The following is a 25,661-nucleotide window of genomic DNA, read 5'->3' on the forward strand; positions in this document are numbered from 1 at the left end:
GGAAGATTAGCCCTGAGGCAGAGTGCACCAGACTTAAGCACTTTACCATGGGGCTGGCCCCTATAACTTTTCCTCAGAAAAATACGTGCTATTTTTCAAAGCAGGCTCAAAAGACTCCCAAAAATAGTTAAACCAACACAAGAGGTGAAGATCTTTGCATGTTTCATGGACTACATTGGTATATTGATTTCCTTATATTAAGTTAACTTGAGTAAATGATTAAGAAATAGGATATAAAGATTGAAGAGAATGGATAGCTGACCAAATGGCGCCCTGTCAAGTGACATGAGACGTGAATAGTTAATAGGACCAAAATTTTATAATTATACTAAAATTCTTCTAAAGATAGAAATATTTTTCTTTTATGCTTTTTTCTTTATTTTAATTGTCACTAAATTAGATAAAAATGGTTTCTTTACTAGCGTGTAGGGATATACCAAATAAAGAACTCACTATCTAACACTGGATAAGCTAGAAACACAGAAGTATTGACTATAATAAGTCAGCATAAATTAGATTGAATAACCAAACAGAAATTATGTGGTTCCTCAGGCCTGCAGGTATAGAAAGGAGGTAACTATGTTCAAGGTTTTAGGATATGTAACCTGTACCTATCAGAAAACCAAAATTCACTAATCTCAACTTCTCCTGGGGAGAAAGGACTGTTTGGCTTTTAACTGTTGATTACGGCTTCTCTGCCCAGCCTTCAGTACTGCACTGTAAACTCTCTACTCCACTGTGAACCCACTGAGGGCAAGAGCTGAGTGCTCCTACAATGTGAGATGGTTACCGACACAGAGCCGATACTTCAGTAGGTGTTTTTGAATGAGAATAAAGTCAAATGCGTGATGTAGACTTTGACTTTCTGGTATGGATGATATGGATTCTGCCTATGGTTGTTTCATAGCCAGTATCTATATATTGGTTACACATGTGACTTCTAAGAAGACGGTATAAAGCATCCTCATTAATAATGTGAGTTAACACATTACTGGTAGAAAATAGCATATTCAAAAACAAAGAAGTTATTCTATACAGCTCAATAAAGTTATGCCATCATATCTTTCAGCACATTGTTTCTAAAAACAATTTTAAAATAACTTTTACTATAGAGGGCCATACATTTACAAAAGTAGTAACTTTTGTAAATTAAAAAAAAGCCAATAAAGTAGTGTCAGATTAGCATGAAAGTAATTTTAGAAGAATGTAAGTTTCCATCTGCCTCCTTAAATGAAATTTATCCTTTTGAATACTGATAATTTGTTTCATGAAATTATTAACTTGAGGATGTTGGAAACGTAGGAATTATTCCTGAAAACATCACATTAAGTAACTGAGTTTATGGTAAATTCAATATAAAATTCAGCTAACCTAATTTTGCAAATTGCTTGAAATTGCAGATAAAGATATTAACAATTCTTTTATTAAAGGATAAAGTGACCATAATACCCAAGGCAATATGCTGATTAAAGCAGGTGCAATGGAAGATAACCCATAAGCTTCATAATTCCTTGGATAATAGATCAGTGATTCGCTGTAATGTGCTTATTAAGCAATATGGAAAATTGGGTCAAATTAGACAGTGCGATAGAGTTGTTCGTATATGACATGACTTGCCACGGAGACAATCAAAGTGACATTTCTTAACCTAAGTCTCTAGAGATAAGATACTTGGCATCAAATTAGTCAGTTACCTAACCTTTCAGAAAATCTACAGCTGTGATCAGTAAAAGAAAATTGTATTAAAAACGGGCAATTATGATATACGATATAATTGTAGGGGACAAATTTTCTTTCTAATAGTAAATTGAAACTGCCTTGTTGAAGAAGTGAGGGCTTAGAAAAGTCACTAATGGTTATTTGCATAAAATAATGTACCTAATTCACATACCCATGATGGCTGCTCTGAACGGCTGTGATAAACTCTAACATTCACGGAAGAATAAGTCCTCAGAGGGCTATTGTAAGACTCTAATAATTGGTGATATCAATCATATTTTTGTCAGCTTTTCTGAAATGGAAATATTTAATTTTTCCATGAGGTAAAACATTTATTTTGCTTTGAAAAGATGACAGGAAATAAAAGCATACCTGAACAGAGAGATTCTATGCTGGCTATTAATTTGGGTCACACGCAGGAAAACTTGAAAGTGATTGTTTCATTAGGAGTTTCCTGGGCAACTTCTAGCTGAGATTTGGCACTTTCTACACAAACACCTCTGTAAAATAAACTTCTTTTCATTCCTCATTAAATTTAGCTGAAGTCGGTCAGCCTTGAATATAAATCTGATTGATGCAATCAGTCTAAATTTGGGTAACTGTCATGATAGAAATATACTCGTCTGATTGTCTTTTTGATACCTATGTTTAAAGGACTCCTGAAGGCCTTGCTAAATTTTGTAAGAGTCAGATCCCCACCCAGAGTTGGTCTCATACGCAGAGGGGACTTGATGCTGCTGTGGTTGGACATCCTGAGGCAACCAGATAGCTCCCCAGTCAGCACCGCTGAAGATATGTTTGCTGAGAACAGAAACTGTTTGCTTTCTGTTTGGATAAAGAATGACTCGTTTTCTCGGGAACCTTCAGACTCTTTGAATGATGCCATCCTAATGCCCCATTTCCCCGCACCGTCAGGTCAGTCACTTCCCTGCTTGGAGTGATGCTTTTGACTTCTACCCTTTCTCAGTTGTTCTTAAACTTGAACCCACATCAGAATCATCTGCAAGGCTTATTGAAGCACAGATACCTGGGCCCCACACACGGAGTTCCTGGTTCAGTACAGTTGGTGGGGGGGAGGGGACAGTCCAAGAAGTTGCATTTCTAACAAGCTCCTAGGTGATGCTGATGCAAACTTTGAAGCCATTGATCTTCCACAGATACACTGGAATCTCCTTTGATTCATTCAGGTTGTTGTCACTCATTTACTGACTTATTCATACATCATCCATTAAATTACTCAAAATTATAGGTGTGTGTACAGTGAATGGCTATAGCCATGCACTCTGTTAGGCATGTTAAATAGGAACAGAGCTTGCTGTCTTCTCCTTCTGTTCCCATTGGTCAGTGCCTTCTTGCTACTCTAAACTCCCAACACAGTGATGCCTCCACTAGACCCTCTACTCCCTGGAGGAAATTCAATTTCAAAAGTGTTTCTTCACCCAATTCTTCATTGCTTTTCTTTTCCCTCATGCAATTACAATTTCCATTTACTCAATGCAGGTGATCTCATTTATGCGGAATGAAGAAAGCAATCTACTTAAACTGATACTCACTAATGCTTGAGACCTGGTTGGAATGTTCACATTTTAGAAAAAGATGCCTCTGAGCCAACATCAATTTCAAAGACTATGACAACATGAAGTGAAAACTGTCAGGTAGTTAAGATGTGTTTCCTCCCTCATACCTCCTATCTTTGGACACATCTAGTCAACACTGCAGATGATTCATCTAGATACAGAGCACTGGACAAAATGAATTGGTTTGGGGTTACTTGAGATATTTAATAACTTTGTAGAAACCATATAAAATTTATGTTTTAAATAATGTGTCAGCATATCCCCTCAATCAAAAATTGAAAAGTTATAAGACCCTTGTGATAACCGATAAATCCGTCTAAACATCTGTTCTTACTGGAAATGTTCCAATAGGATATTTATATTTTTATAAGGCGAAAGTATTATCCTTGATGAGACAAAGGAGGCCCATGTTTTGGGTAATTATATTATAGTGTTCCCCTCAGAGGTATACATGAGGAAACTGAGAAACAGAAAGGCAATAGAACCCAAGGATACTCAGAGCTCAGTCATTCAGTGGCAGCCAGCAGGAGTAAGCTTCAAAATACGTTTTAAATGTAAAGCACTTTCTTGGATATTCTGAAAACTTATATGAGAAGGACATCAACGGTCTAGGAGAGCAAGGAAGGAAGGTGAATATGTAAGAAATAGATACTCAGGAATAGAAAGGAAAAGGAGTTGAAAGTTATGTTGAATGGTGATGGCCGCATCTGGAGGAAGGAGTTCATACTTATGAGTCTTGTCCTTTGAGCTATTGCTGCTGCTGCTGCCTCATTCTCTCCTTCATTTCCTTCTTCTTTTTCTCTCTCTCCTCTTTATTCTCTTTCATCTCCTCCTCCTTTTTCTCTTTCTTCTTCTCTTTAAATTAGCCTTTTATTTTGTTGTTCTTTATTTTGACTCTGCCCAATTAAAATCTATGTATTCATCAATTACTAAATTTATTTGCTCACTTGATGGTTTGAGTCAACATCCAAACAATGGAAAATAATTGTATACATATAGTCACAATTTCACCTTATGGCAAAGTCCTTTAAAATTTGATTTCCACAAAAAAGGCATTTTATCTAAAGTTGGATACTATCTGTCCCTAAAGGTAAGACCCCGGGCATATCACTAAGAATCCCTCTAGAGAATCCCTCACTTTTATCCCTTAGCAAATATGTGTATTCAACAGTTTCCAGCTCTGAAATTTATATTTTATTCTGTATTTTCTGTGTGAAATGTCCACTTTGTAATTTCACAAAATTTTTTCCTCAGTTGTAATAAAAGCCTTTCTCTTCTGCTGACTGAGTTCTGTTCTATAAATGTTTGTTTTTAGCACCAGACCTTTGGGCAATTTCTTTTACAAGTGGTTACTCCAGTATAAACTGGAAATATCGTAAACAGAACCAGCCATGCAGGCTGTATGTGAGAGCTTTTTCTGGTAAAATCTCACACAATGTATTTAGTCCATTTACATTCTTTCACTGAAGCTTCTAAAGCAAGATAGGAAAGGCAGATTTTCACATTTCTTCAGACAGAGGTCAGAAGTAACTTTCAGAGGGAACTTGAAGCTTAGGCAAAAATCCAAACACATAAAAGCACAGCCATTTTAAAACTAGTAAAAATGAACTGTTACTTGATACAGCAGATGGCAATATTTTATGAACCATTTTGTAACATTATGGATTTCCCAGCATCTACTAAAATTCAGTTTCTCGAATACCATTAAAGAAGCTGTGCCGCTTTTGCATATGGCATTTTTAAAGGAAATGCTATATTGTCAACATACAAAAGAATGCCTTAAGGTGTGAAAGGATCACCCAGTGCACACAATGGCAGGTGAGAACCAGGTCACTGTGATGCAAGCTGAGGCCATTTTTCCAAGCTGTGAAGACACTATGCTATGAAAGTTGCTATATTTCTGTTTTAAAGAAAGTTTCTAGCTAAAGTATGTAAAGTTAGACAAATCTTATTTTATATTAGAACATAATTTTTAATGCACATTTAGCCAATGAATATCTAATCATATATGATTCTTGCTAAGGAAACATTTACTACAAATTAGTAGTACTAGCAGCTACTTTGATTGGGGGAATAAATTTAGGAAGAGGTTGAAAAGTCTTTTGAAGGGAGAAATGGCATTTATTGTGAAAGTAAAATTGCTGAATGTTGACGCACTACATATTTATGAATTCTCTTCAAGTTTCTGGCAAATAATATGGAAGAGGATGAAAGACTCCAGAGGAAAAGTTTTTGAAAATCTTTGGGGATTTTCTTCAGTAGTTGGACATAAGGAACAGCAGCATCAGGGGTAATTGATTAAATTGAATGCCACCAGTCTCCAGGAGGGGAGGGAATTGGGGTCTGTGAGCTTTGAAGACTGTATATACATTTGTATGGCAAAAGGTAGCAATTTTAAAATAAAAATTAACAGTAATTGGCACTTACTTTCTCTCTCAAAAATTAAGAAAAAAATAGCTACGTTATTAAGGTGATTTTTAATAAATTTGTTAGAAAGATCAGTAAGTTTCCAAATATACATAATACACAGTTCATGCCCCCACACACAACACACAAAAAAGTTGGCTTCTTAGTTGAGATTTTTAAAAAGTAAAATAGCAAAATATATTTAATACAAAAACTTCCAAAACTCACTGCCAGAGTGGTCCTTTTCAAGTGTAAGTCAGACAATGTCAGTCTTTTTTAAAAAAGGTCTGATGGCATCCCAACTCACTCAGAATCAAATCCAACATCCTCACGTGGCTGGTGGCTGTGCATGGTCTGGTCATAACTCCCTGCAGCCTCATCGCCTCGCCCTCTACTTCACACTCATTCACATCTGGCTGTACTCACTCTTGCTGTACCTGAACCAGACAGCGCGGGCTTCTACTTTAGAGTCTTCAGAATGACTGTTCTCTCTGCTTTAAACTGTTTCCCTTCAGTTATTCCCATGCCTACTCTCTCACTCTGTTCCTCTGCTCAACTGTCACCTTACCAGTGAATATGGTCCTGACAACCCTACTTAAACTAACACCCCCATAACTCTCTATTCCTTTAGGATATATGGTATATTAGATACTGTTCAAAAGTATTCACTTCCCATTTTCCCATCTTGGTGGACAAACTGTATTGCCCATTCCTCAGCCTTTTTGCTTGTTTAGATTGACGTGATGCGAGTAGAACTTTCAGTGCACTGCATGCTTGGGTTTGATCTCTGGCACTTCTGACACTGTCATGTGAAGGACATGCCCCTATCCTGTTGATCCCAAGAGGAAAGTGAGAGAAATGTGGAGTGGAGGCACCCCAGCCCAGCCATCTTATTGAGCCCAGCCCAGTTTAGTCAGCCTTCAACCTGCAGACTCATGAATGAGCCCAGCTAAAATCTGCAGAGCTATCCAGCTCGAACCTCAGCTGATCTCCAACTGACTCCAGACACTTAAGCCAAATAAATGTTTACTGCTGGAGGACACTGATAAGACTTTAGTAATTGTTATATAGAATTTTTATGACAATGTCTAATTGATGCATACTGATTTTTTTTATTACATTCATCATCAAACATATATATTTATTTGTTTATTTGCTTATTGTCATGTTCCTCTTCTCTAATACATACTTTATATACTCATATATAATATATACTTGAGAAGAGGGTCTTTATTCTGTTTATTGTTATTCTCCCAGCACCTAGAATGGGGCTTGGAACTCAGTAGGCTCTCAATAAATATTTGTGGAATAAATTGTCTACTATGTGTTATTGTATTATCTAAAATGTGCAGGAACTTAGGAGCTAAGTGGACTAAACAAATATACTCTATGTCCTCATTGAAATTATAATTTAAATATTTGTATAAATATTTTATATTTTACTGGTATAAAATATTGCATCATTTAATGTGAATTAATCTAAAGCCCCATAGTTATAATATTTATAATTTTATGTCCAATGGCATCAACAAAACCTAACTGTTGTTACAAGAAAAATATCTTCACTCACAGCATTTCCTATAAAGTGACATGCAAATAATTTTCTTTATTTCCATTATCCTATTAAAATGACCTAAACTTACACATAACTGGTCTAGTGTAACAATTATAATTCAACAATCTCTTTGTTATCCATTCCAGAGCTCTGAAGATCAACTAACTCTATAACATTCTCTCTTCCTTCCCTCCCATTTTTTTCTTTGTCAACTATCAGTTAGATATTTAATATTTGCAAAGCACTACAACAGGTGCTTAAAGTTACTGAAAGATATAGAAGAAGAACATGGTAAAATCTTTAGGGCCTAGAAAAATAGTAATTATCTCAGGAAGATGAGATAACCCCCAAAACAGGCTAGACATGTTAGCAAGTAAATATGACCATTGGCAGCTTGTTCCAACATATATCTGCAAGCTAAGTTCACTCCACTCTCCTGCCTCATGAAAAATCTCGTTTCCTTAATGTCCCATTCTTTTTCCTACTTATCCTTTTGCCTGTGCTATTTGTTATATCTCCCTGGATAACCATTCAACACTTCTTCAGTTGGAAAAGAGTTTATTACTTTAACAAAACAGAATTAAAAGTGTTACCTGGAGCATGCTCTCACTCTTCTTTCGTGGTCTTTATGATTGCATCCTCTGAATTTCTGTGCTAAATTTTATGTGAACATATTTTTCTGAGAAAAGTGGCTGTTGTTCTAGTTAGACTTTCAAAGGGAATGTTGACCCCCAAAACTTATAAATCATTCACGAGAATATAAACCTTTTAGAGGCAGAAATTCTATCCTATTTGTTTATTACTAGAGTCTAAAAAAGGTAGGTATTCAGAAAACATTTGTTGAATGTTGAAAGGATTAGTTAGGTAATCATTAAGAATGAATTCATTAAACGTCAAAATGCAATGCATCAAATAAACATTATTTTATTGGCTCAAAGCAGAAGTGCTTATGTGGAGTTGGAGCACTCAGGTAAAACCTTAAAAGAGGCAGAACTGGAACAGGGCCTGGGGGCAGTGGGCAGAAATAGGACATGAGGAGCCGACAGCAAGCTAAAATATGTGGAAAAGAAAATGACAACTCAGAAAGACTCGGGGTGTGGATGGGCCTTGAATTCCTGGGGAGCAGTCCAAACAGATGTGGAGTGTTGATGTGTGCCCTTTTATAACAAATTGCATTGGTTTTGAAAATTCATCAGCTTTGCTCATTGTGAACCCACTGGAGGCTTTCTTTTAAGTTGAATCACATGAAAACTGCATTTTTGGATACGTAAACACCACTGATAGTCTTCTCAATGCTTTCTTTGACCTTTTTAAAATTTGTATTTTCAAGACTCTGACATCATTGATCACCTGTGTCTGTTCAGCATTTTTTTCATGAGACTGACATACTGTCCCAGGGCTCACATCTATCAACATCACTCTGATTTATCGGCTTAATAACAGGAAATCATTTGGTAGCCCAGCTCTATTTTGCTTGAACACTGACCTGTGACCTTAGTCTGAAGATTTTCAAGGTTCTTTGTTTTTCTATATAAGAGCAATTAAATTGAAGCATTTTGAAGACATTATATGGCAATAAAAAGTCATATTTGAGTATTAAAAGTGAATTTTTCTCTCAAGAAGGTAAAAAATAGAACAATTTTATTCAAAAATTATCAAAAATCACTCTAATAATATAGTTATTAAAGCAATTGACTTATGTTACCTGAGAACAATTTTTATAATCAATGTAGTGGCTGGAGAAATGCACAAGTCCAATTTTTATTTATTAGTATCACATGTATAGATAATAGGATGAGAATTGTACCAGTTATTCCTTTTTATAACAAATTTCTTTTATAAATCTGCACATCTGTTTCTCAGAAAAGTATATTTAAATCCACTATCCAATTCTACAAGTGACATTATACTAAAAGCTCTTCTAAACTGTTGAATTTAGAAAAAATAGAAATCTCTGAAAATATTTATATCAATACTTAATATTTCGCTGATTGCCCTATTACAATAAAAATTAAACAGGAACTAATCATTGCCAACTCTGGTGAATATGTGACATATATGTTTTTCTCATCACTTAATTGATGTTGGGAAATGTAGTAGCTTTATGGAAGAAGCAAGCAATACACACAATCATGGAAACAGACACACACATATATTGTATCAAATAGAGAAATGTCACAGTTTCAGATACTCAATATTATTAATTTGATAGAGCTGTGATTATGTAAATTAGAAATATATTTGCTTTAAGAATTTTTGAAAATTATCCAAAACTTCCATTTCGTATATAATGGCAAGGGGTTTCATAAAACCATGCGATGAATCACAGCCTTTAGTTATGAACATCTTTATTGGAATTATACAGAATAACCTTCATGTCAGGCAGCCGATGCACTGTGTTACTGAGGGTTATCAGGCTTCCCTTGCATTTCATGTACAATTCAAAGCTTATTGTTGAGTCATTTGAAAGAGAAATGTGCTCACATAGTGAAGAGATACATTTCCTGGGAAAGACTGAAAATTAAATCTACCATAAGCGACTTAAAAAACATTCATAACCTAGAAGCAAAATAAGTGCTGTATTTATACAGCCATTCCACAAGAATTTATTGGTTGTCCTTCTACCTGCCATGACCTCTTCAAATAAAATTGACTAATAGGTGATTGATGCCCTTGAGTAACTTTAAATGATTACAGTATCTGAGAATACAAGCATTCACAGGTTGCAATAAGAATATAAAACATCTGGAGGAATGTCAGAGAGGCTTCTCATGAAGGGTGAGCACTTCTTTATTTGTATTCTACAGAATGAGTCAAAGTTAGATAAAACTAGCAAATAAAAAACAAACATAAAATAACTTGGAGAAGAGCATATAACAAAGCATGGTGTCATAAAATTGCATGGTTACTGTATTCAAGGAACTAAATTCACTTAGTGAAGAGTATGTACAAGCAAATGGGGTTGGGTTATGGGTAAAGGGTGAGACTAGAGGTGCAGGCAAGGGCAAGAATATGAAGTGCCATTGATGTATGTTACGTGAAGCTGTGGAGATTGCAGCAGTCTCCAAGATGACCCTCAAATGAACCATTCTTCCCAGTATTCGTATTCTTCTGCCATTATTTTTCTTTAACATGAGGTGATCTAGTGACTCATTTTCACCAAAAGAATACAGTGAAAGTGATGGCATGTTCCTTCTAAGGCTGGGTTGTAAAGAAGTCTTATGGCTTCTGCCTAAGTCTCTTGGAGAACTAGCTCTTGGTATGCTTCTTCCTAGAACCCAGCAGCCACAGTATGAGATGCCTCAAGGAGAGGCCACTGTGGGTGATCAGTCAACAGCCCAAGCTGAGCTCCCAGCCACAGTAGTGAGTCATACGGTAGCCATTTTGGGTTGTCCAGCTTACTGGCGACTTTGGTGACTAATCCTGGGCAATATCTAAATGCAGCACTGTAAGGGACCCCAAGAAAGAATTGTCCAGCCAAGCCTTGTCAACGCACAGGATCATGAGAGATAATAATAATCTTTGTTTTAAGTTATTAAGTTGTGGGGAGGTTTATTACATTACATTAGATAACTAAAATAGGATCCATTTAAAGATTTAAAATCTGGACCATTTTTTTAGGGAAAACAGCCCAGTTGTGATATGAATGGTAAAACAGAGCAAAGCCTGAGAAGCAGCAATACTAGTCATTGCAGAAATTTGGAGGCATATGATGAGGACTTGAACTTACGAGAGTGGAAAGGAGAAGATCTAAGAGATATAATCTTTAGGACCCGATGGCTTGACATGTCATTGGATGTAGGTATGGAGGGAGTGGTAAGCAAAAGTGAGGGGTCTAGGATGACTTGCAAAAGAATATATTTTCTTTCTTTTCTTTCTTTATTCCTTCATCCAGCAGATGTGCATTGAACACTGATATCTGCAAAAAACGTGAGCAGAAAGAACCAAGCTTCCTGGACTCATGAATCTTACAATCTACTGGAGGAAGATAAAATTAATCACATATTCTCATTAAACCACTGAGGTAACTAGTGTAGAATCAAGAAAGCTAGTAGAAGCATATGGAACCAGACTTAGTCATAGACAGTAGGAGGTTGACAGAGGACTAAACAGAGAGATGTCAAAGATGATTAGCAGTTTATTAAGTTGAGTCAGTGGGAACAAGCATTCTATAGTCACAAAGAATGAACAGTAAACACAAGAATGAATTTCACATTCAGAGACTTAAAAGATGATAAGAGACAGAGCATAACAAACCAGAATGAGAGGGGATGACGTATGAGTCAAGGCGCAAGAGTGGTAGGTATGGGTGAAATTTACAAGCCTTGCCAGCCATATAATATACTTTGTATTTATTCCAATAGCATTTGCAACTTAGTAGGTGAGTTTGAGAAGCAGTGTGATACCTCACTTTCTCTCAATAATATCGTTTTGACTGTAGCATGGAAAATGAATTAAAGAATGACTGGAGTGCACGTGAGGATACCCACCAGTAGGCTATCACAGTACAAACTTTACAGTACCTGATATATATTAAGTACAATAATTTCCCTTTATCTACAATTTCTCTTTCTGTGGTTTCACTTACCCATGGTCAACTGTGGTCCAAAAATAGAAAATGGGAAATTTCAGAAATAAACAAGTCATAACTTTTAAATTGACTGCCATTCTGAGTAGGGTAAGGAAATCTTGAACCATCCCACGCCATCCCATGCAGGATGTGAATCATCCCTTTGTCCAGTGTATCCACTCTGAATATGCTACCCACGGGTTAGTCACTTACTAGCTGTCTTGGTTATCAGATGACTGTATTATTTTACTCAATAATTACTTAATTTTAATTAATAATGACCCCAAAGTGCAAGAATAGTGATGGTGCAATTCGGATATATCAAAGAGAAGCCGTAAAGTGCTTCTTTTAGGTGAAAAGGTGAGAATTCTTGACTTAAGGGAAGAAAAACTCATATGCTGAGGTTGCTAAGATCTATGGTAAGAACGAATCTTTTATCTGCAAAATTGTAAAGAAGGAAAAAGAAATTCATGCTACGTTTGCTGTCACGTCTAAATATGTATATATGGGAAAAAGATAGTATATATAGGATTCAGCACTATCCACAGTTTCAGGCATCCCCTGGGGGTCTTGGAACATATCCCACCACAGATAAGGGGAGACTACTGTACTCAATAAGTCAATAAATGTTAGCAATCATTATTATCATCAGGTTTATCATTGCCGTTGTTATCTCAACTAGGTTGATGAATACTGAGACTAGACATATTCAGGATACATTTTGTGGTAATATAAAAAAAAGTTGATGGCTTGTGGAGCAGGGGAATAGTGAGAAGTGCATCAAAAATGACTTTTGGGGGTTTTAGGTATACACAACAGGATAAAAGATGGTAGCCATTTGTGCAGGAAGATAATGATCAGTTCCGTTTGGGACATGATGAGTCTGAGATTTCCTTTAGACATAAACAGGAGATGTCAAGTAGGAAACTGAAAATTACATAGGAAATAGTGTGGCTAAAAAGAGAAAGGTATGACCGGCAACTGAAGCTGTAGGTATAATAAGATCACCCAGATAGAGAGCAGACAGTGAGAAAAAAGGTTTAGGAATGAGTCTTGAGGAAATCCAACACTGAGTGGCTAAATAAAAGAGGTTTAACCTACATAGTCTGAAAACAGGGCACAAGGGACAGGAAAACTAAGCACATGTGTCATCAATGAAGGAACAGGTTTTTCAAGGAGGGACTGAATCACTTTCTGAACATTGCTGAGAAGTAGAGATGTGGTTTTTGTTGAACACAGCAGGAGAGTGCTGGTTAAATGATAAGGACAAGAGATAAATTGGAGAAGGATGAGGACAGAGTAGGAGATAAAAAGTGAAGAAAAGTTGAGGAGTTTTTCTAGATGCGTGGGTATGAAGGGGAGGAGGAAGAAGGGAATTGAGTAAGAGTAATTTTGTTGCTCTGGAATCCTTTTTTTGTTGTTACTTGTTTTCAATACTACAGAGTGTGTTTAAGCCTTGCTAGAAAGATTCTAAGTGAAATGAAGTAATTGAATAAATAGGAGCATGACAGGCTAATTTATTGTGAGTGTCCAGATAAAATATAGCTTGTTTCCAATGTCAAATTTAGTCTATGTATTAAAGTGATGACAATGGATGTAATCCCTGTATTAGAATCCTCACCTTGCCAGCTGCTCTTCAATGCAGCCTTGGAGAAGTTACTTAGCCTCTTTGAGACCCTGTTTCCTCAGGTCTAAAATGGGGATAATAAGTTTATGTATCAAAAGGTTGTTTGGAAGATCAAATGAGGTAATTTAAATAATGATTTGGATATTTGGTTTTTCAAATAATGAAATAGGATAGAGCTTGGCATATTAGAGGCTTTTGTAAATGGTGGTTGTTATTGTTATTTCTGCCTACTGAAAACTGTCAGAGACATAGCTGGCTATTCCTCTTTGAGTTAAGCTCATATTTGAAAGAAAATTTATTTTTTTAGGAGATGACTATGGCACCATAATATATTGCTATGGAATGCTCAAACATGTAGGAAACAGAGTCCACACAAACACATAAATGCAACATGCAGTAACGTTAGACAAGACTCTATCAGACATATGCCACAAGTTCTTATCCACTTCTAATAAGGATAGTAAATCTTAATATTTTAACACACCAAAAAAAAGTTATTTCATTTTTTATTTCTTAAAAGCCCATATAAACCCAATCAATGTCAGGTGTCCTTCCTCCATCATGTAACGACACCAACCAGATAGAACATGTGACTGTCAGGGTCACTGTGACAAGGGACTTGAGGAATGGATAAAGTACACTGGCCCAGAAATGACACCCTTTACTTCTTTTTTTTTTTGAGGAAGCTTAGCTCTGAGCTAACTGCTGCCAATTTTCCTCTTTTTACTGAGGAAGATTGGTCCTGAGCTAATATCCATGCCCATCTTCCTCTACTTTATATGTGGGACGCCTACCACAGCATGGGTTTTGCCAAGCGGTGCCATGTCTGTGCCCAGGATCTGAACTGGTGAACCCTGGGCCTCTGAGAATCAAAACGAGCGAACTTAACTGCTGCACCACTGGGCCGGCCCCTTCCCGTTACTTCTTCTTATGGTCTTGGAGTCAGAACTAATCACATGGTCCTGACCTCACCTGAAGGGAGGATTGGGAACACACAGACTATTTGGTGAGCACCAACGGTGTCTGCCACATTTCTAAATATATTTTTTTATTGTTTGACACATTTTTAAATGGTGAAGAAACACAGAGAAAAATATTGACAATTTCTGGATATATCAATCTTGTCATATTTTATGTTATTTTAAAAATTTTTCTATACAAAATACAATTTGTATGATCATCCTGAGTCTTTTTTTAAGTAATCATCACATGTGGTTGTCATATAACATAATTGGAAAACAGTTAGTAATGGTTGCATCATTAAGCTACTTTCAGAAGTAAATGACGTGTCAAGTGCCTCTTCATTCCCATGGCCTGGTTAAGCAAATGCTCATGTAGGGTTTGGATATCTAACACAAGTTCCTCTTGATATTTATATCTTGCTGAAGATAATCATAAAGAAATTCCCCCACTTTGGTCCTTTTTTTGCACACAGCTGTATAGGGTATTACATTGTTTTTCAGCTGTCCCGAAACTTGTTTATAACTATTTTTTTCTTTTCTCTTTTCAAATGCTATCATGACATCTCAGCATAATGGTTATTTGTTTTCTCAACAAAAACAAATTCACATCTCTACACATACAAAGCTTAGTATTAAAGCAAATTTTATCTCATGCTAGTGAATGATGATAGGAATACGTCGTTGTGAATTTAATGACTGAAAGAGCAGTGAAAAAGGTCCTCATATATCTAAAGATTAGCTCTGACAGAGGATCCCAAATGTTCTGAATGTATAAAATTCACTGTTGGTAATATGACCTGCATATCTAAGATGCATACATATTCCAGAAACGGAGCACGTTGAAAGCCAGCCTGAACTTTCCAACAGTAACTGATAGAAGACCAAAAAGTAGCCTGTAGAAGCTTCTATGAAAAAATAATCAGGTGATAAAATTTAAATATTTATTGTCAGATGGTCATATTTACCAGCAACAAGTATTTTCTTGTATAAGATTATTCATTTGCCTTATATTTTCCTCTTCTAAAACACTTAGAACACATGTAACATTAAAAACAAACAATACAGCATTGCATATAATTCTTCTGAAGGAAACAATGTGTAGTGTGCTTGATCTTCCTGAAAGCCTGCGCTTTCTGACTGAGAACATGCTTTATTCTGAAAGTGGCAAATGCCACTTACAATACAATTAATATAGGCATTGCCGGGCTTAAATTCATAATTAACGTAGTTCATAAAAGAATGTGATGGAAATGGCCAAGCCCAGGCATTAGTACTTCATCCTGACAACAAATGTGAATTAATATTATAAATGCTATGTGAGTATATAATTTTCTACCAGGCTGAGATAAAGATGTCTGATGTCATGTGTAGTTATACAGTTTGGTATTCTAAGAGCAATTCAGTGGTTCAGCATCAATATTGTGTATATAATCTATGTACTTTAGTCCAATAATTTTTTAGTGATTATTTTCTGTAATTTTTTATCTAGCATATTTTAGTCTTGTAGAGGTGAGGAAGAGGGTGGGGAGCAAAAGAAGAAAATGTGTAATAGAAAAAAAAGGGCAGGTGTTTTATTCTTTGCTTGTCAAACTAAAAGCACCTTACCTAATTTATATACCCACAACAACAAGAATAATTAAAATGTCTTGATTTCAACCTCCCGTAGTCTGGCAGTAGTCTTCACAATACTTGAAGGTTAATAGTATGACAGTGATGTACCAAACCACGCAAACAATATATCTTCATAACAATGGACACTTTTCCCGTGAAATGGATTGGAAAAATATGACAGCATACAGGAATTGTATTAATACACAGGTCCTTCAACCTGATGAATACCATGAGTGTTACTTTCTCAAAGACATCATCAAAATTAGAAACATTTATCTTCAGCCAACTCTCAATTATCTACATGTAGATTATCCACTTTGTGGATGATCCGCTGCAATTTTAAAACTTCAAATAATTTATTCCTGTCACCTACCATTTTTCTAAATAAATCATCCAACACTTCTGTAATAAATCAAAAACCCAATAAAGCAAAATATAATAGAATGTGGGGTGAGTGGGTGTAAATGCCTCATCCCAGATCCTATAATTGATTTCAAATTGCAACACAAACTATTTTTACTACCCACTATTTTGTAATATTCACAATATTTCTTCTATATTCTTCTTATTGCTCAATCAAATGTGAAATGTACATTTTGACATAACTCAATATTTGCATATGCATTCATATATACTTTGACTTACATAAATCCTTCTAGTAGGAACATATTTTAAAATATATGGATAGCACCTGATAAAAAAGAGAACCATCCCCTTTAGATATCCTACATCCTCATGGTTTGTACTTATGCTTCACCAAAACTATATAAATTATGATCCATACATTAAGTATTTACTTAGTTTTTCTGTGAGCCAAATGCTAATGTAGGCACTAAAGATTCATTACTTGTATACCAACCCAAAAGAATACCTTCTCTTGATAAGCTTATTTTCCTTTTGAGGGAGACTATAAACATATAAACAAATGAATAAATGAATGAATGAATACATAAATAAAGTTTTAGATACTCATTAGGTTTTTGAAAAAGATAATGCTTGGTAATGTATAGAGATTGACAGAAGAGATGACTTATCTAGGGCAGTCAAAGAATAATCTCTTAAGGAGTAAGAGTTGAAGACCTGAAAGATTTAAAAAACCAGTCATGAAAAAGTCCCATTGAGAATATTCCAAAGAGAGAATAGCAAGTGCAAAGGCCCTAAAGTAGATTATAGAAAAAATATCTATATATACATTTGTGTATATGTGGTTGTGTACTACTTTCCCTACTTAAACAAGGAGATCCATTTGATCTATTCTTGGAAAATGAATTTTCTCTCACTTCCAGGAAGTAGTGAGGTAATTATGTTTCTAATGATTAATTCACTTCCACCAGGGAAAGGGTAAAGGAGTTTATATTGTTTTTATTTAAAATTCTTAAGTCCAAAGCTCTTTTTTTGAGATTATGCTAAGAGACCACTGACCCTACCTAAGTGGAAAAGATACTGAATGAGTGTCTGTTGGGTTCCTAGAGAGAATGATTTTGATCTTTGGGAGCAGAATTAAGAGGAAAAAAAAAAAGAAAGCTAGGTCCAGGGATTTGGCAGTGTGGGCCTAATCCTTGAAGTGGTTTTGTTTTGTTCCTTAGAAATGCTGAAGACAGAAGACCTGGGAAATGTTTCTAGGTCATCTGTGTATCTTTAGGGGTGAAATATTCCCTTCTACTGTTTCTCAGACTCCATATACTGTTCGTCTAATACCCACATGAACAAATCAGTACCCTCTAGATGCCTACAAAATTTTGTATCTTTCAGCCTCCCTTCAAAGAAATAGTCCTATTAAAACGTGGGACAATCACAAATGTGAATCTGTATTTTGTAATCAGATTGAGACATGTGATAGGCCCCAGACTGTGAAACGCATTTGAAATACGAACAAGATCCATTTGCACTTCTGTCAATGTCTCTTTCTCTTTTTGGCTCCCTTTCTTTACCTTCTCTCTTCCTCCCTGACCCCCAATCAAACATTTCTGACACATTTAATCACTGCTAAGGTGTTAATAAACACCTTGATTTTAGGTAATTTGACCAACAGAGGTAATTTGGATAGACAGTTACTGAGGGGTTGCTGCCACTAAGGGTTCTACTCAGGTGGAAACTGCAGCTACCACCTAGCTGCTTTGATCGAAGAACAAAGAAAAGCATTACCTTATTTGATAGTTGCTAAGAGAGTAGATCTTAAAGGTTTTTACCACAAGGAAAAAAAATGTTTTTGTAACTATATGATGTGATGTATGTTAATTAATCTTATTGTGGTAACCATTTTGCAATATATACATATGTCAAATCGCTATGCTGTACACCTTAAACAATATCAATTACATCTCAATAAAACTGGAAGAAAAAAAGAAAAGTGTTGTTATACTGAATGAACATCTCTGGCTGCTGCATCACAATGGGGATATGGAGGAATGTGTCCAGGACCCAAGCCAGGCACTGGGACAACTCTTGGTGCTTCTGTGCCCAGCGATAATTGTAAATAAGCAACGGCAGCAACTACAGCCCAACCAGAAAAAGGTAACTATGGGCTCAGACTGCTCAGGAATAGGGTCTACATCAGGGATGCTCCCATCTCCCCAGGTATGGGACCTAGATCAACAGAGCTTCTAGCAAAGGATGTGGGGACTCTGAAATGAATGATGGAGGTGAGAGATGATAAATGGCAATTACAAACCTAAGACCAACTGAGCATGATAACTGCAGCTTGTTTTGAAAACCCTCTTTGAACCTTCTCAAGTGATTGCAAATGATAACTACCTTTAAGGATTGAAATTGTCCTCTCCTTTCAGGGGAGAAGTGATGACATCTTGTCCTCATACAAGATTTGAATATCATAAAAGGATGCAAGCAGGTCTGAGTGGATGGGGGTGGATAGTATCCCACCCAGATCATGTACCACTCTATACCACTCGGGTTTACCTACACCCTTGGCCTCACCTGCTTTCACTGATTTCCCATCTGGAGCAGCCTTGGCATTACATTCGCATGGTAATAAATCTCTGGCCACTGCCTCCACTTTCCTGCTGTCAGAGATGGAGGAGACCCATGGGCCGTGCCGACTGGTAGGTGAGTGACCTATGCACAAGGCAGATTGGACCTGCAGATGCTCAGGCTGAATATCAACCTTGATCAGCCAATTTGCCTGGACTAGGTAATGCAAACTTTGTCCAAAGAGAAAAGAGCGGCAGAGAATGGGGCTGTAAAGAACAGTCAAAAAATACGAGAAAAAGGGAAGGAACTTCTTCAGAGGGAAATTTGATTAGCAGCTTCCAGACTTTTTATGACTGACAGTAGTAAATACAATTTATATCACACTGTAGTGTAAACATATAACACCTTTGGACATACTTACACATAAAATTATGTATAAAATACAGCTGAAAGAAACAAACAATATTTACTCTTATTCCCTGTGATGCACTCTGATATCTTCTGTTCTGTCTTATTCTATTTCCTTTAAAATAAAATTATTGATCTTTGTGATCTGTAATTGTATCATGAAATGAATTTAATAGGTTTTGATCAGCATTAAAAAAATCTAAATGCATCACTCATAATGGCTCAATATTATTTTATGAAACTTTGTTTTAGTCATACACACATGTATGTATATGTGCACCTGTATGTGTAAGTACGTGTACTGAGTTTTGATGTAAAATGTCAAAAAACAGGTTAAATGTTCCTGTTCAACATTGTCCCACATCAAATTAGGACATGAGAAGAAAGAACCCAGGTCGGTAAGTCTGAAGGGGGGACTGTACACTAAGCCTAACATTTAGCCATGTTAGAATGAAAAATTGACATTTTGCAAATATTTATTGTTATGCTTTGGTATTGTGCTTCTTTATCTATTCCTGGTTTCCTCTAATATTGATTAAATATTGATAAAGTCACTTTGGAAATTCCAAGTGGCTTCAGCTAAATTGAGAAAACAAAGAAAGAGCTATTTGGGTCACATCCAGACTAATAGAAAAGGACAGATATGATGTCTGTACTCAGGAGTCGAGATGTGATTGAAGTTGCCAGTGGTGGCGGAGTGGAAGAGGCTGGGTAAAGAAGTGAAAATTCCTAAGGGATTGAGTCTGGCTCCTTTCAATGTTTACTCAAGAGTCTTTGCTCTTATTCTCTTTGTTATTTTTAAACAGAAAAGCTCATAAGCAACTTGGGGTGGCACAACACACCGCAGGGTACAAGGAGAAACATTAAAATAATAAAGACTTAGGATTTGGAACAATTATAAATGTATCTACTTTATAAATTCCCCCTTTATCTAGGTACACCTCACTTCTCAAAGAACAGCTGATAAATTTCATTATCAAGTTTTAATACTCTATTTACAATAAGTTTTCAATAATTTGAAATGGAATTATTCTAAAATATTTTTGGGTTATTTTAAAGATCAATTAAACAACACTTTTAGAAATACCATCTTGTTTAAGATTTTATTCCCTCTCCGAAACCTATAATGATATTTTCTTATTTTCTCCTAAAATTTTAAAGCTTCCTTTTTTTAACCTTTAAATCTTTAGGTTACTAGATATTTTTATATACTGTGTGATGCAGGAATCCTATATATTTTTTTCCATCAGATTTTCTGAATTCTCTCCTTATTGTTCTACAATGGTGGTAATTCTGTCATGTATCAAGATTTTATTGAGGCCTGGGTGTGTTTTTGGATTGCCTATTATATTCTATAATTCCATTTATTTATCAATCTACAGCTATCATTGTCTTAATCACTACAACTTAATATGTCTTGATGTTTTTGTTAGTTACCTATAGCTGCATAACAGATTACTCCAGAATTTAGTGGTTTCAAACAACAATAAATATTTATGATCTCTCACATCTTTTGCGGATCAAGACATTGTAGTAGCTTAGTTGTGTTTTTCTGGCTCAGGGTCTCTCATTGAGGTCAAGATGTTGGCTACAGCTATAGTCATCCACAAACTTTCAAGGTGGCTCACTCACAAGGCTGGCAAATTGATGTTCATTGTTGGTCGAAGGGTTCAATTCCTGTCCACATGGGTCACTCCTCATGAGTGCTTGAGTATCCTTGCAACAGGTCAGCTGGGTTGTCCCAGTATGAGCAATTATAGAGAAAAAAGAGAGCCAAAAGAAAGCTATCTTTTTTATGATTTACCCTTGGGAGTCAAAAAGCATCACTTCTGTTTAATCTATCCATTAGAAGAGAATCACTAATTTCAGCCTACAGTCACAAAGAATTTCTACCACATACAACGAAAACTCTTAGGTTTCTACATATTTTGACATAATTACATGTTTATTTTTCTTTTGAATATATTAATATAATGACTTACATTGACAGTTTTTCTGATGTTTTACTATTTATAAGTTTATTCAGGTTTCCTATTTTTTCCTGGTAAGTTCAGTGAGTTAAATCTTGGGGAAAATGGTCCACTATATCAAGAGCACAAAGCTCTTAGTATTTTTCATAAATGTAAACGTTTTCCTGTTTACAAAGTATTGTCACACACACATAAATAAGCATAAACTTATGGCCAAAAATATATCCTTTCTGAACTTTCTCATTTTTCCTAATGGTAATGTTCTTACATTCATACAGTTCTTTCCAGGTTACAAAATGGTTCGATGTATTTTCTAGTTTTTTGTTTGCTTGTTCGCTTATCAAACCATACATTTGAAGGAGTTAGTGTTATTGCCAAGCTAGAGAAGAGAAAACTGAATTTAATTAATCCTTTGATAGCAATGGTTGATTGAAAGACTTTCAGAATAAAACTATTGAGTGGGCATATGGTGATATTTTCTCTTACTCTTTATTAATTACCCTTCATTTATTAACCACAGAGTGAATCCCAATTCTGTGGGCTACTTGTAGCTGCTCAAATTTGATCAATAGAATGTATGGAAATCATTTTACATTAGTGATCTTTGATATGTAAGTTAGTACCAATTTGCTACTTGCTAACAATGACCTTTGGTACCAAGGCAAGTAGTACCAACTTGCTACTGAGAACAATATAATATGAATGCTAGGGCTGAATAAAGTCTGTAAAAGTTACTATCAGCTCTATAAGAAAAGATGCAAATCACTATACTACTGCCTTCAAAAGCGTTGCATATAAATTACGATCTTTTAAACAACTCAGTGATAGATGGATAGAAGACATATAGACAGATAGATGTATGTTAATATAATTTTTTGCCCTTTTTCTCCCTGATTTCTGATGAATATTACATTGTTGAAATTAAAAAATATATATCATAAATAACACTAAGATATGTAGACTAGGTCAAATTTTGTCCACACTGTATTGAGAGTTATATTTATTTAAAACTCTTTTCTCCATATTGCATCATAACATAATACACCTAAAAAGAAAAGTGTCCCAAGCCACACAAACAAACAACAGCAAAAGAGAAGAGAAAGCAAAAGGAGAAATGTTTTGATACGTGGACAATAATAAAAAAGTTGTGTATAAATTTAGGAATATTTAGAAAATTTGAGCTCTGAAACAAGATAAATTTTACTTCTCACAAAAATGATGTATAGAGCACCAGCCCCGTTTTAAGGTTATTCGAGTTGTTTGAGATTATGTCATAACTCACCAAAATTACAACCTTCTTTAAAACTGTATGAAAATGCGCATAGCTTGACATACACTTAATATGCCTCCATAATATGATTCATATGCCAACTGGTAATTGAAAACCGACCATTGTCATTAAAGATATCATTTTAAGACATCTGACCCACGTTTCTGAAGTCAAGTATCTTCTGATACTTATATTTCATTTTTGATGCATTGTTCTCTGTTTGTTAATTAGTTGCTTTAGTCAGTTTGCGATATCTGATTTTTAAGTGGTGGTTATAATTCAATAGCATAAACAACTGGAACGAATCATGATTGATGGTGTAATTGAAACAATAAGAAAACATAACCAGAACAACAGAGTACCATTAAACTTCTACCTGAGTTTATCAGAAGCAGCCTGAGTAACTACATAACTCTTTCCAGTTTAATTGGATTTCTGTCTTCTTTGCAGATATGACATTTATCCATCCCTAGATTAATAATGAAATAATTCTAACATTGTAGTTAGCAAGATTGGGATTCCTATTACCACGTAGTAGTCCATTTACTAAATCACACATTTTCTTACAGCTAAACCTCAAAAGAGGGCATTGATTACCATCAATATGCTACAAATGCTTATAACTTGTATGTGGTTTAAACATGGTAATGAGGCATTTATTGTCTGATTACTAGCACAAAGAAATTCCAATCTTTTTGTGTATTCATGGAGTCAAACTGCAAAAATTATGTCTCTGGGACTTCATTCCTCACATGCATAATGAATGATGCTGCTGTCAGCAATCAATCCAAAATAGCATTGGTATAATGTATACCACAGCCAGACTCGACATGCAGACAAATAAAAAGCAATATTCATTTCTCTAATGAATTTATGAGTTGACATGGACACTAGCATATTAGAATCAGATCACTCCTGCCTATGTATTTGCATGTGCGTGTATCTGGGTTTGTTTTTATGGTTTTTGTTTTGTTTATTTTTTTTCCTTCCTCCGAAAGGAATGTGAATGACAAGAAGAACCAGTCAATAAAAGTACAGGCATATTAAATCTCCTTTTAGGATTACAGTAATGCATAACATTCACTAGGATGACTGTAGAAGAAAGATAAACTTCGTCTAATTTGATCAATAGGCAAATATAGAAGGGATAATTATTTTTTAAATTACTAACTATCTATTGTGTCCCAAGAATTGAAATGAGTACCAAATAAAAATACATTTATCCTGATTTTTTTCATTAGGTTCAAGATAAAGAATAGCATGAAAATTATACATTTAATTGAATGGATGACATTGAAACCAAATAAAAACAAACAATTACAAAAGAATAAGAACCAAATATTTGCTTTGCCTATGGTAGTTTAATTTTTGTACTGCCTACTGTCATTTATGCCTTGAGTAAAATGAAACATGTAAAGCAATAGCTCAGTGCTAGACAAATTCTAGTTCTAATTTTAGAAAGTGACAAGGCTGGACAGGACTAAATGTCTACGGCATAATTTTCCAAAGTATTAAAAAACAATAATGATGTGAGATATTCCACAACAAAAGCATTGTACAGTAAAATAAATTTGTGGAGTATTGCATATCTTATCTCTTTCTTAAAGGTTGTGAGAAGTCATTCAGCAAAGAAGATGTTTTAACTTTAATTTACTCAGGTTCTGAGTAAATTAAATTTAAATTAATTTGACCAGACATTTTTTTCCATACCAATCATTAACATCCTACCATATTTATATTATTTTGAGTACATTTTGTCCAAGATAAATTAAATAGATTCTTAGACAATTTATTTTTCAAGTTGGTGTTTAGAGGTCAGGTTATGTGAAGATGGCTTATGGAATGTTGAATGATTTTTCCATGTTACATAAATTATTTGAACAAATAAATATGTACTATTGCCATATGTATTTATGTACCTACAACATACAGCCATGGTATTTGTATATTCTGTGTAAATTCTTGATCATCTCCTAACAGTGATAAAAGGGATTTTGCAATCTTTAAAAAATTATTTGATGTGTATTTTCTGTGTGTCAGTCACTGTGCTAAATGCTTTACAATTTCATTTGATTAAATCCTCACAATAAATGACACGATGGTAAGGATGACCCCATTTTACGGTGAAGACGTTGAAGCTTGGAGAAATTAAGCAGTCGCTCAAATTCAGCAGTAGGTAAAGGATGGAACTAATATTCAAACCTGATTTTAACCGAAAGCTAAGCACCATGCACTCCTGACCTGCAGCCACCTGTCTATCCCGCAGTTTACATTTGGTTCGGGTCTCATAGATGCCTTAATCTCCCACATATTCTGCTCACACAGCCTCTGCCTGCCGGAATGATGCTTTCTCTGGCAAGAGACAACTTTCTCTCTTTTCCAATTTAACAAACGCTTACTCCTTTTTTGCAAACTACTTTTGCAAAACTAACAAATTATCCATATTCCTCTCCACTTTACAGTTAACACACCATATCTAGGTATTTTTTACCTCTGTTATTATGTGAGCTCTTGAAAGCAATGACAATGAATTAGAAGAGATCTGAATCCCCAGAATTTGGTCCCTGATAAGTACTCCATAAATGTTTCTTGAGTGAATGAATGAATATATGAGAGAATGAATTAAGAATTGAAGAAGAATAATTAAGTTTGCGGAAAGACCTCTCTTCTGCGTCACTCTTTAGTGGCTTTGAAGAAATACACATCCATGTAAACAATGCAAGGAAATCAACAAAATGCAGTCATAAGAATAGAAATATGGTAGGATGCATTTTATAGATGGATAGATAGGTATAAATACACTAACGGGCTCCTCAGCTCCATATAAAAGTCTTTGTTTCCCTGGGCCTCATTCTCCTTATCTGAAAAATAATAGAGTGAATTCATGTATTGATATATGAACATATCCATTCTGTTCCGTCATCAAGTTTTAAGTGAGGAACTATTTTCTACTGAGTATCTTATTAAATACCGACTACTAAAGCAGATGTTACAAAATGCAAGTTTATTTTGTTAGAGGACAATTATACAAGCTTTCTGTTTTAGGAATTAAAAGGTG

The sequence above is a fragment of the Equus quagga genome, chromosome 21 (assembly GCF_021613505.1).
Source record: "Equus quagga isolate Etosha38 chromosome 21, UCLA_HA_Equagga_1.0, whole genome shotgun sequence".
Taxonomy (NCBI): domain Eukaryota; kingdom Metazoa; phylum Chordata; class Mammalia; order Perissodactyla; family Equidae; genus Equus; species Equus quagga.